The sequence below is a fragment of the Lemur catta genome, chromosome 14 (assembly GCF_020740605.2).
Source record: "Lemur catta isolate mLemCat1 chromosome 14, mLemCat1.pri, whole genome shotgun sequence".
NCBI classification, from domain to species: Eukaryota; Metazoa; Chordata; class Mammalia; order Primates; family Lemuridae; genus Lemur; species Lemur catta.
In genome coordinates this window covers 50,681,302-50,694,725 of record NC_059141.1, presented here as the reverse complement: position 1 = coordinate 50,694,725, position 13,424 = coordinate 50,681,302, and the positions used below count along the sequence as shown (strand labels likewise).

The window sequence follows — 13,424 nt, the reverse complement described above, 5'->3', positions numbered from 1 at the left end:
TGAGTCACACTCCCCCTCATGGAGCCAGGGGTGGAGGCAGGCCTGTCCAAATTACACTGGCTGAAAATAGGGAGGGGGCTTCGATTGTAAGAAGACAAGGGGTTGGATGCTGAGCAGATCAAAGTGGTAGATGTGTGCTACACAAGCTCAGGGCTTTGCCCATAGTAGGTGCTCAATAAATGTTACAGCATTTAACTCACTGCTGGCCCCGCCCTGCCCACCTGCAGCTCCCAGAGTCCTTATGTCTATGTCTTTCTTCATCCCCAACCCAAGCAGAGGATGTTGCCTGTGATACCAGGACCCCGCTTCAAAGTGTGTTTACTCTACAGACAGATGGTCTGAAACCACACTGAGCCCCCAGGCCTTCCCATCTGACAGTTATTAATATTTCAAACAGATGTTTAGCTAGTCAGGCCGTCAGATGTAAACAATAAGTCTGCTGCAGCTGTTTCCTCCAGCCCCTGGCTCCCCGGCTTTCACCAGGTTGCTCCCTGTAATAAATCTCCTGGTGCTGGAGGCCCCGGGACCCTCCTCCAGCCTCTCGGAGAGCTAGTGCCAGAGGCTCTGGCCTTCTGGACCCAAAAGGAGTGTCTTCAGCCCCCTGCCCACCTTTGAACGTCAAGGTAAAGGGCACCCAAGCAGCCCGGGCTTCAGGGGCCGCGCAGGGGCTGGAGGCCCTGTGCCCCACAGGTCTGGGACCATGTGGCAAAGAATTCTAGCATCAGATCCGGCCTTGGTGGGCATCAGAGGATTCCTTCCTGGCATTCTTGCTGGGGACAGGGGTTCTCACTTGGCAGTTCCAAGTTCTTGTGGCTCTGGGGAAGGGTTGGGGGAAACCCACGGAGCAAGGGTAAGATGTGAAGTGTGAGAAGAGACACCCCTGGCTAGAGGTGCCAAGGACAGGTGTGTCAGGCCCAGTCCAGTCTGGGCTGGCACTGGGGGGCGGACTCTGGCAGATATGCACCCCCGAGACCGGTTTTTATCCAGAGCTGGACCAGGGCCTGCAGTGGACCCACCTGACCCTCCTCTAGTCCCTCTCCCGGGCCCCCTCGGGTGGTTCACAGATGAGCTCAGGCTCCTCTGTGGCCACCAAGGGCCTCTGCCCAGGGCTGACTGATCCACCCAGCCTCCGGTTCCCCGATTCCTTCATCCCAAGCCTCACCCACCTCCTTCTCCAGCCCCAGCCCCAGGGTTTGTGGAACTGTGAGGTGCGAGGGGCTGTTGTAGTACACGATAGCTGTCACAGCAGGGCCGTGTGCCTAGGAGCTCAGGACCTGTGTGCTGGCCCATCCGTATCACCTGAGCACCTTCATTTCCTCATCTACAAAGTGGGCAGGACACCTCCCAGTTGCTGTAAAGAGGATGTAAAAGCATCTGGATCACCCACCCACCCGCCAGCATCTCCTGGTCTCCCCAAGATGCTTCCAGAGCTCCTAGCCGGCAGCAAGTTTCCGGGCCACGCCACCCACACCGCCCGCCCTGCCCTGGCCTCCCCACCCTGCCGTCCTCCGCGCACGCCTGGGGTCAGCCTGATCTCCCCACCTCCTTTGCCGCAGGAGGGGCTGAAGTTATAGCTGCCTGCTCAGGGACTGTGAAATTCCTTCTCTCTGACCTTTTCTGGGATGTTATTAAAATGTTTCATGGGCAGTTGTGTCAGAAAAAAAATTATGAAGAAAAGGAAAATGTTTTAATTTGCACCAAAGGCAGGAGCAGAGCCTGCTGCAAGGGGCCTCCCCACCCCCCGCCCTGGCATGACGCTGCTTCAGTGGCCGGTCCCCTGTCCTGGGGGAAGGTGGCGGTTTAACAGTGGTTTGGGGAAGCTGGCAGAGGAAGGGCTGTCCCTGCCAGCCTGGGTGTCCTGGTGGGGGTGGAGGGGCCAGACCTCACCTCCCTGCTCCTGGACCGCCCCCATCCCAGGGTTTGAGGCCCTTACAGCCTCCAGTAACAGCAGAATGAGCTCCCACTGGTGGTGGGGACAGAGTGAGGACCTGGAGTTCAGAGGCTTCACCCTTTGCCCTAACCCTGCTCCTGCTTGGGTGAGTCAGACAGAAGGTACTTTTGGTCTTAGCATCTCATCTGTAAAACAAAGACAGTAGATTAAAATGTGTCCTGTGGTACCTTCTAGACTTAGTGCCTGGGGCACTCATGCCAGAGGCAGGGGATAGCTGAGGTGACCTCTGAGGACTGACACTATTAGTTCTGCTACTGCTGCTACTACTACTATGACAGTCATTTCAACAGCTGTGATTATTGAATACTAACTATAAACCATGCACTTTATACACCTTATAGTCGTCTCTCAGTATCCGCAGGGCATGGTTCCAGCATCCCCCCTCCCCGAAATCCACACATACTCACGTCCCGCAGTGGCCCTGCAGAACCCGCACATACGAAAACTCAGTTCTCTGTTTGTGTGGGTTCCTCATTCTCAGATACTCCATTTTCAATCCACGTGTTTGGTTGAAAAAAATTCACATATAAATGAACCCACGCAGTTCAAATCTGTGCCGTTCAAGGGTCAATTGCATTTCTAACCTGGTCAGTAGATGCCGTTATTCTCACTTTACAGATGAGGAAGCTAAGGGTCAGGTCAGTTAGTAACTTGCTCAGGGTCCCAGGGCTAGTAAGTGACTGAACTAGAATTCACACCGACTCCTGACCCCAAGCCACAGGTTCTTAACCGGTCAGCTGCCCATCCAGAAGGTTCTGTGCTGGACCACAGAGCCTTGTCCTTGTAGCAACATTCAGAGCTGAGGGTAAAGAGAGCTGGAGAGTGTTAATTCTCTCTGCAGCACCCATAGGGACAGGCCACAGGGTCACTGCAAGCATTGTGTTCTTGGGTGGTGCTGTGGACCCTTAGAACCTGGGCACCATCGGGTGAGTTTTCACCTCTCTGGGCCTCAAGCAGCTCGGGGATCAGAGCCGTGTGAGCTTTGTCACTGAGGTCAGGGAGGCTTGAGCACTTGGCTCAGGGAAGCAGGAATCCCAGGGCAGCCAGGGCTGTCTTCTTTAGCAAAGGCTTCCTGGGAGGAGGAAGGACTCAGGATGAGTGTCCGCAGGAGCTGGGCCTCTGAAGGGTGACCACGCAGGGGAGGGAGTGCAGGGGTATATGTACCCACACACGTGTGGGTATACTTGTGGGTTGTGTGTGGGAGTATGTGTGTGTGGACAGGCATGCTTTTGTGTGCCCGTGCACGTACATGGGTTTGCAACCACGTACACTCAGAGGTATGTGTATACAATGTACACATGTGTATGCTTGTGTGTGTGCCAGTACATATACGTGTTGCCACTGCATACATTCAAGTATGTGTGCACACACAATATACGCACATGGCATGCACACATATATACGTGTGTGTACATGTACGTGCATAGACAAGTTTGTGGATGATGCTGGAAGCTCCCCATATATGGTTTGTTTCCGTCTCACACCCCTGGACCTCTCCATGACTCCGGCCTTCCAATCCTGACTCCTGACCTGGCGACAGAAGTCAGATGGAAAGGAACGTCTTGTCCTGGGAGCCTGCTAGGCATGGGGCAGCCCTGCAGCCTGGCCAGTCAATGTCTAAGATCTGGCAGGGTTTGTGGGTGCCTCTGGACAGTACAAGAGCTACAAGAGTAATCCAACCATTCATTCATTCATTCAACAAATGTTTGTTGAATGACTACCTAGCCTGACTAAGAAATGAATCTTTACATTAAATATTACTTTATATTAAATATTACTTGCTATGATGGAGAGATCAGGGAGCTATGAGAACCTATAACAGGGTGCCTGACTTTGACTGGGGTCCAATAGGGCTTCCCTGAGGAAGTGGCATTTGGTAGTCATTAACAAGTAAACAAGGAGAAGGAAGAATGGTGGAGAAAGACAGCAGCATGTGCAAAGGCCCTGTGACTGGAATGCAGCAGTGTGGGGGAGTGTGATGTGCAGGGAGGTGTGGTCCTGCTCCTTTGAAATAAATGGGCTTGGCTGTCTCTCTTCTTTTCACATTGATACCCCAAATATGCCTGTTGGGGTGCTGTTCTGACAGTGGGGAAGGCCTGTATCAAACCGTTCACCCACCCTTGCCTATTCCATCCTTATGGCAGTGGCAGGCATTTGGAAACAGCTGGCAGAGGTTGTACGTGGGATGTGCAAGGAGCCAGCTTGGCCTCCTGCAGTACAGGGCTCACGTCCCTGTATTTATTAGCTCCATGTCCCCTGGGCAGTAGGGAAGGGGAAGTGCACTGAAGAAGGACAGCAGCTGGGAGGGAGGCCACCCCTGGGGCGGAGCTTCCTGAACTCCAGGGCATTCACTCTCTGCTCCAGGCAGGTGGGGCCCAGCAGAAATGGGCAGAAGATGGACTGTCAGACAGACAGGCTTCTTCCCCAGTCAGGAAGTCAAAGCAAGGAGAGGCACATGACAGTCTTGACCGGGCAGGTGTGGGCCCCAGGAGCAGCTCAAGTTTGCTCAGCCCTGGGCTAGAGCACCACCTCTCTGCTCCAGGCAGGCCTGATGGGGCCGGAAGGCACACTCTTCTCTCGCCTCCCTGCCCCCCTTCCCAGCCTGTCCCTGAGAGGCTGCTGACATCTTGGGCAGGGTCATAAGTCATCAGGGAGGACCTGGAACCCTGTTTCAAGTGGGCTGCTCCCTCCTTCCTGGGATGTGGCTTTCTTACTCTCAGGCGGGAATGTAGCACTGCGCAGCCTGCACGGCTGGGTTGTCCGGAGACACAGTGCAGAGACGCGGATTAAGTAGTTAAGACTGGCAGATATCAGGAGTGGGTGTTACTAATATGTCGTTGGCCTGAGGGTCTGATCTGGCTGCCCGCCACCCCCTTCGGCCTGTGTGCGAGCCCAGCTCTGCCACGGTGGGCCCTGGACACGCTTCACTTCCCTCCTCTGTGGCGTGGGGGAGAGGACCTGCTAGGATCCTACCTGGGAGGGTGTTGTGAGAACCGAATGAGACTCAGCACAGAGCCTGGCTGGGAACACGCTCAGGAAATGGCAGCAAGTCGTGCCTGACCCCTGGCTGAGGCTCTGTGGAGCACCAGCCCTGACAGGGACACCACCTCGGGGTCGCAGCCCTGCCTCAGCAGCCGTGTGACCTGGGCTAGCGCCGAGCCTCTGGGGACCCGGTGAGGTGATGGGGCCAGGTGCTGGCTCCAGGCCTTCTGGCCCCGTGAGGCTGTGATCCCAGTTGCTCTGCCCAAGAGGAAAGGAGGCTCGCTCTTGCAGTTTAGTTTTACTCTCAGCAACATGGACCTGCCTCCCACCCTTTAAGGGTCCCGCACCCACCCACTGGCCTCTAGAGCCCCTCTCCTGCCCTGCCCCTCCCTCTCCCATCCCCCATCTGGAAGTTTGGGGAAGATTCCCAAGGCCTTCACCTCCCACTCCCAGAGCTAACTGGCTTTTCCTCCCTCCCCTGCCACACCAGCACACAGCCCTGCTGCCAGTGCCAGCCCCGTGGCTATTTGTCCCCTTCTCTCCTTCCTCTACACCAACAGCAAACACCATTGACACCAAGGGGAAAAGATGGGTGTGATGTCATTGCCCCAGGCTGCCCTGGTGAAGTTCAGCTTCAATCCTGGAGGACTTCAAATGCAGGGGGCCTCTTCTATCAGCTGTCAGGCTCCAGGGCCTCTCCCCCAGCTCTGTGACTGCCAGGACACCCCAGCCAGCAGACTCAGAGATCACCCCTGCCCCCCTACTGCTGAATCCGAAACATCTAACATGGGCCCCACCCAGGGTGCTGGGAAGCCAATGGCCCAGCCAGGCGATCTGAGGTGTCCAGTCCCCTCCCTGGGACTTCCATGGTGCTCCCTGGGACTCACCCCAGTTTCTCCCTGCTCCCTCAGTCCCTAGCAGAAGGGCATATTGCTCTGTAACATCAGTGGAGATGTCCTGGCTACATCAACCACTGCAGGAGGGAAGCTTGCTAGGAGCAAGGCTTTGAAACCAGAGAGACCCAGGTTCAAATCCTGGCTTTGCCGCTTGCTGTCTCTGACCCTGGGCAGGTGCTTAGCTTTGTCCTACCCTCAGTCTCCAGAGCTTGCTGTGGGGGTAATAATAAGATACTTATCTCGTGATTAAGAGAGACAGGGCATTTAAAGCACTTAGTGCATCAAATGGGGAAATGACAGCTGTGATTACTAGTATTATTATTGTTATTCTTCTCCACCGCGAAGGTTTGTTCCATCTATTCAGGGGTCAGCGGAGCTTTAGAGATCACTGGCTGTTAAGCTTAGGTCTCTGGGTTCCTAGATTTTCTGCCTTTGGCTCCGACTTCCCTGGACTCTGGGCACATTGATTGAGTTCTTGCCTGTGCCCAACCCTGGGAATCCAACACACAGGCTCCAGCCTCATGGAACGGAACACAGAGGAAGGTTAAATAAGACTGCGGGAAAGAACCAAGACTCTTAGGAGAGAGGCAGACGATAAATGCTACCAGGTGTGCAGTGACGCAGGGACCTGGGCTCAGAAGAGCCCCACACTTGGGTTAGTGCTCTGCTGTGGCCATCTTGGAGTTCTGAATACTTTTTGCACAAAGGGCCCTGTGGATTATACAGCTTGCCCTGCTACAGCGGTTTTATAATTCTCTGCTCCCAGAAACTCGGTGGTTCTCCGTGGTTTTCCTCCATTCGACAGTCCGTGGGTAGACAGTAGAGGCTAACTTCGTACCGCACTCCGAGCAATGTGCTGGGGACTTCCCTTCTCACAGAGCTCGTTTCAGTTCCTATTGCTGTGTAGGAAACCACCCCAAACTTAGCATAGTAAACAACAGCCATTTTGTTACACCCCTGGATTCGGGGGTCAGGAATCTGGAAAGAGTACAGCAGGGGAGGCCTGGGGTGACCCGACCAGCTGGAGGCTGGGACAGTGGGGCCTGGACGATCCCCTTCGGTGGTGGCCTCTCACTCCCGTGCCTGGTGCCTGGGCTGGTCTGGCTGAAGGATGGACTCAGCTGGACGGTCGTCGCCTGAGCACAGGGTTCTGAGTGGCAGCAGCTCAGGGGAGGCCTCTGGGGAGGGAGTGTCCCGAGGGAACCAGGCAGAAGCTGCATGGCCTCTTCTGACCTAGCCCCCAAGTCATACAGCATCATTTCTCCTGAAGTCTGTTGGTTCTAAGTCACTGCGGCAAGTCCAGAGTCAAGGGGAAGGGGCATGTCCCCCCGCACCCCCCCAACTCTCAATGGGAGGAACGTCAAGGAATTACACAAATGCAAATGCCTTAGAAGCACTCACAGCTCACTCCACTTCAGTGCCACTTTACGGAGATGGCACGTGTGAGCACAGTGCCACAGACAGCAGTGCCCCTCCCTCCTCCTGGGTGTTGCACAAACAAGCAGAAGAGCCGCAGAAGGGAACCCTTCACATCCTGTGTCCAGGAAGGAGGGAGGGAGGGAGAGGGTAGCAATCCCTGCTGCCCCCAGGCACTCCCTGGCCATAGAGTCCAAACCCCTAGGCCTGGGTTGGCATTCAAGGCCTCCACCACCTGGCCCTGAGCTGCTTTGCAGCCCTTGCCCCCCACACCCCTCACCCCCTTGTCTCCTGCCCACCTGGAGCCTCGGTCCTCCCTGCATTACTGTGGCGGTGTCTTTGCTCACACTACTCCCCCTGCCCCGCCTCTCCCTCCTATTTTGAGGGTATCAAAATCTGCTGACCCTAAGGGCCAGCCCACTTGGCAGCCCCCCCTTGAGAAGTCCTGTCCCTGGTAACTGGCCAGTGCCCCCTCTCTGGGTCCCCAGCACGCTCTGCACCTCGCTTCCCTGGCTGCCCTCCCCTCACAGAGGGCTCTCGCCGCTACTTTCTTGCCGGAGCCACTGAAAACCTTTCCCAGTGGTTTGCTCTGTCTCCTGTCCCCACCCCTGGGGTGTGCAACACAAAGTAGCTTTGACTCCTGTGGTCTGGGGCATCTAGGGCAGCTTCCTGGAGGAAGGGATGAGGGCAGGAGAAGAAGGTAGGCAGAGGCCTCGTGGGGAAACTGAGGCACAGAGAGGGTTAATTGTAATACAAGGTCACCCAGGCAGTTGCTAGCAGGGATGTTTGTCCGAGTCCAAAGCCTCATAACCCCACATTTCACTGTATGTGCCAGGCTCCCTGCATTTCCCCTCTGGGGCTGAGGGCACAGAGGAGACTGCTGGCCAGAGAGCCCCAAGGCCGGGGTTCCAGGACTCACTCGCTGTGTGGCCTGTGCCATCTTGTCCCCCAGTGGGCCTCCGTCTCCTGCTCAGTCCAAGGAGAGGGTAGACTAGATGGCTTCTGAATGCCCTTTGCAGATCAGACAGGGGCCTGGAGATGCAGACCCCAGCCCAGGGACCAAGGCCACCCGATTGCAGGATCCCTGGGCTTCTTATTCCTAATCAGGCACATGAGTCCAAGTCAAGGCTGAAATCTGCCCAGCCCCTCAGCCTGCGCCATAGACAGCTGAGCAGGAGCTGACCCTGCTTCCCTGCTGCTGGGCAAGCCGGGTACCCTGGGGCTTCCTGGCCCTCTGACACCCGTGTCTGCCTCCACTGTCTGCTGTCCCCTTCCCCTCCCAGAGCAGGACTCTGCACCCTCTGGGGCAAAGGGTGCCCTCCAGATGCACCTACCATACAGTCCCTCACTCAGTGACTATTTATTAAGGGTCTAGGATGACAGCGGTGAGCCAGACACACAGACGTCCCTGTCCATTCCAAGGGCAGGGGACAGATGATGAACAAGGAAAGTCAGAGCAGGCGGGGTGGGGGTAAGTGTCATGGGGATGACATAACTGGGCAGGGCTGGGGTTGCTACTGGATCATATCAAGAGGTCAAGGAGGGAAGGCTTCTCACAGAAGGTGACATGAGATGGAGCCCAGAAGGAAGCACGGGGGGATCCAGGTTGAAAATCCAGGAAAGTGAAGCCGAGGTGAGGGTGTGGGTGAGAGGCTGTGAGGCCAGAGCCTGGCCATGGTGGATGTGCGATGGCAGGGGCAGGATGGACGAGGCCAGGAGGTGGTGAGGCCTTTCACTCTGGCTGGGCCCGGGAGCCCGTGGGGCGGGGAGTGAGTCTAGGAGAGACTTGAGGTTGGATCTCGTGGCTGCTGGTGGAGAGTAGGCCGGGGGTGGGGACGGAGGGTGCCAGGGTGGACGCTGGAGACCCACCCTGAGACTGCTTCAAGAAGCGGAGGGACGAGGGCTCCAACCAAGCAGGTGGAAGATTCAAGATCCTTCCCAAGACCCTACCCTCTTCCCCCAGCCCAGGCCCAAGCTGCTTCCCCACTGTCCCCCCAGGCCAGCAAGGTATACCCACCTTCATCTCCACCTGACTAGGTGGGCGACAGCCCCGGGCTGGTGTCCTGCCTCAGCTTCCTACCAGCAAGCTGGCCTTGGGCAGGTGACTGTCCCTGGGTTTCCATTTCCTCCTCTATAGAATGGGGAGAATAATTCCTACCTCAGCAATGTTGTAAAATGTCTGTTAAGGTCATAGTCTAGGGCCTGCATGCAGCAAGTGCCCCCAAAGCGTGCCAGTGCCTGTGTGTGCCAGGCATCCGGGCTTCTCCATGGCTTTCTAAAACAGCAGTGTCTCCTGCTTCTGCTAGCATTGGTTCGACTTAATTCTAACTGTTGTATAAAACTGGTGACAAAAATTGCCAACATGAATTATTAGTAAGTCTTAGAGATGGTAACACGACCCAAGGGGAAGGGTCTGCATACCTTAGCACAACCCAAGAGGACAGACAGTCAGGGTAGGGAAGGCAGCCCCAGCCCTCTGCCTGGGCAAGGCTGGAGGCCAGACTGCCCGCCAGGCCTGGGCCTGCTCAGCCCCCACCTGGTGCTCTCCCCGCCCCACCTGACACCCCTCACCGTTGGCATCTTAATTGATCTCATTGTTCTCAAACCCTTGAGACCTGAGACTCCAGCTGTGCTTAAGCAGAACAAAATCTCTTCCAATTTCCCCACCGTTTAAAAGAAAATTGAATTCTTTATCTGCAGCCTGGGGTGGGGAAGAGGAAGGAGGGAGGGGGGGAGAGAGAGTCTCTCTCTCTCTCTCTCTCTCTCTCTCTCTCTCTCTCTGGTCACCCCAGCCTGGCCTTTGTAGATACACCCTCTCCTGTTTGGGCGAGTCTAAGGCTATACTTCTGGGTCCCATTAATGGGCTTTGTGGTTCATCTCAGATCAGAGGGGCTGGGGGCGGGAGCTGGAGGAAGCTGAGCTGGCTGATGGTGATTGACAGGTCTAGAGTCCTCTGACTGTCAGGCCTGTGTGCTCCTTGCCTGTGTTTATCTCTTTAATCTAAATATCAATTGGTGAAACCTAAATGGGATGGAATGAGAGGTAGGACAGGTGCTAAAGAGAGAGAGAGAGAGAAAGTACACAGCAGGCTGCTGCCTTCTGTAGCCGCTACCCTGGGCTTCTGGAAGGAGCCTGGGCAGGGCTAGGGGGTGCTAACCAGGCCTGAGTCAGGATGTGGAACTGGGGCTCCCCTACCTCTGCCCCTGAAGCGAATTGCCCTGGACCTTGTGTGAGGTCCGACAGTTTCCAGCGAACTCGTCATTCAGCAAATTGATTTTTGGCAAATTGCTGTGAGGCCCCATTGCCTGTCCCGCCTTTAAAGCACTCCAGAGCCTCTGTCACTGGTACCTCCAGAACCCACCGTCCTTGACAAGGAGAAGCTCTGTCTGCTGCTAACTTGGCCTCTTTGCCCAAACAAGAGGGCCCCGTTGTTAATCATCACAGGCCTGAGGACGGGCGTTGTGAGCTTCATAAATGCCCAGCACATGTCCCTCATCTCTTCTGTCCCCATCGTACAGTAGAAACTGAGGCCCGGAGAAGGAAGTAACCTGCCCGAGGTCAGCCAGCTAGTGAGTGGCCAAGCCAGGATCCAAGCCCTGGTCTGCCTGGCTCCAAAGCCCCTGGACTCTCCTCCCTTTGCCAGCCCCCACCAGGAGCCCACCCCCAAGCCCAGCTCCCGCCTGCTGTTGGAAGGGGCCGTCTCCAGAGTCCAGGAAAGTGGGCATGCGTGGCGGGAGCCGCTCACTCACCAGGTGACCTTGAGCAGGTCCCTGGCTCCAGGGGCCTCAGTGTCCTCGTCTGGAAAATGAAGGGGTTGTGCTGGTGCTCTCTGCGGCCCCCTGTGCCAACAACACGTGACCGCCTGCCCCCAGACTAAGTACCCTCCTGCGCAGAGCCCGCCAGAACTCACCCTCCAGCAGGTTAGCTGCTGCTTGTCCCGACTCAGGCAATTGCTCAGAGGACACCGAGCAAAGAAAATGCTCCCCTTGGGTGAGGGGACAGTGGGTAGCCGTACAAGTGGCCAGGGCCAGAATGAGTTCATAAGTGCTGCAAACCGCGTGCCTGTACAAAGTCCACCTGTGCCACATGCTGGGAAGGTCGTGAGCCCTGGCACCCAGGTGACAAGGGTGGGAGTGACCAGGAGTGGCCACCAGGGCCTCGGCCTGAGAGTTTGTCGTGGGAGCAGGTGTGTGGGGCCCCCAGATGTCCAGGGAGAGGTGGAGCTGGGCCTGTGGGTTTGGGGTGAATTAATCTTGCTGTATTATACAATCGCTGCAGGAAGGATGGTGGCTGTGATTCCTTCCAGCTCATTCCTGGAGTGGCTCAAAGTCCCATATGCCTGTTGGTTTGTTTGGTGTTTTTCAAAAAAATTTTTTGAACTATGATCCATAGTAAAAACTATTTAACTTCATGACCCAGGATACACACTCACACTCACCTGTCTAGAACAAAACAGTATTTCCTGACTGCATGCAATAATACACCCTAGTATTTTCTTTTTATTCTACTAGATTTCGTTTTCTAAAATGCTAGTCATGACCCACTAGATTGATTTCATGACCAACTAATGGGTGCTGACCTAAGTTTGAACATCTCTGGAAGGAGCCTTCTCTGCTTTACCATCTGATGATGATGATGATACCAACTCATGTTTCGAAGCGCTCACTACAGAGGCAGAAGGGTAAAGACCCCAGCACACGCTCCAGACTTAGACTTGGGTGGTCTGAGTCTGACTCAGCCATTTCTGAGCTATGAGACTTCGAATAGGTTACTTATATCAGCAGTGACCCCACACAGCCACCAGCAACAGAGACCTCAAAACCAGTTGCTTAAGTAAGATCAAAGTGTGTTTTTCTCCCATGTGAAAGCAGCGTAGAGGTGAGCAGCCGTGGGTGGCTCCTTCCAGCTCTCTTCTTCGCCATTCCTAGGGTGTGGCCTCGTCTTCATGGTCCAAGATGGTTGCTAGAACTCCAGCCATCACACCCATATGTCAAGCTACAGGTTAGAGGAAGTGAAGAGTTCTTTCTTTCCTCCTTTCTCCCTTTTAAGGAGACTTCCTGGAAATGTCTTGCAAACTTGAGCTTTTATCTCATTGGCCAGAACGTAGTCATGTGGCTGTGCCTAGCTGCAAAGGAGGCTGGGGATTTTATGAACAGTATTTCCAGGTAGCACTGTGCCCAGAGCTGTTAATGTGAGAAAGGGAGCATGGATGTGAAATCTCTGCCAAATAGTCTTTGTGTGCCTCAGTTTCCTCTTCTGGAAAACAGTGATGATGATAGTTCCTTATGGATTTGTGTGGGAATTCAATGAGAGAATACAGGTAAAGTGCCTGACACAGAATAAGTGCTAAACAAATGATAGGTACCAATATTCAGTGCCCAGTGCCAATCTGCACACCTTACATATGTGTTACCAAATCCCCATGGCAACCTGGGGAGGTCGAAGTTAGCCTCCCATTTTACAGATGAGAGCACTGAGGTTCGGAGAAGTTAGCTGTGTGCCAGATGACACACCATGGAAAGGACAGAGCTGAGGTATGAACCCCCTTGTCTCTAGGATGCCACAGTCCCTTCTCTTAACCATGAGGTGACACAGCCCCCTGATGGAGACTGAACTCCCCCAGAGCCTGGTGAAACTGTGGGGCCAAAGATACAATAATGAGATACAAACTGAACTTGATTAGCGACATCCCACCTGAACTCAGGTCTAAGGCTCCCTCTGCCCGCCCAGCCACCTGCAGGGGTACCTCACCCATCTAGAGGAGAAACAAGACCAGGACAAAAGACCCCTTCAGGCTTCCACTGTATTAAGACCTGTAAACTTGGAGTCAGAAGATCAAGGTCTTTGACTCACTGAATAGTCCTGGGCCAGCCCCTTTTCTCTCTAAGCCTCAGTTTCTCCATCTGCAAAATGAGAATGCTGCCTAACCCTCTGCCTTCTGGGGACATTTTTAGAACAGTGTGGGCAGAGTGTTTTGAACTCCCGGGGAAGCGAGTCTTTATAAAAGAGAGTTGGCTCTCCTCTCAGTGGGTTTCTCCGGCCTGTGTTAGAACATTCTGACTACTGCGGGTGGGGTGGGCAGAGGAGTGGGGAACCCAAATGCCAGGAGCCTGGGGGTGGGGGCTGCTTCTCTGGCAGGAGTGCTCCCAGCACGCCCCCTCCCACCCTGCGTGCCCATG

The 13,424-nt window shown here is 55.1% G+C and overlaps 1 protein-coding gene across 1 annotated transcript in view; it reads left to right on the top strand.

Moving 5' to 3' along the window:
* The window catches only part of LOC123650386 (cadherin-23-like), a 294,848-nt gene that overhangs the window by 238,729 nt on the left and 42,695 nt on the right, over positions 1-13,424 (top strand). The window lies entirely within an intron of this gene.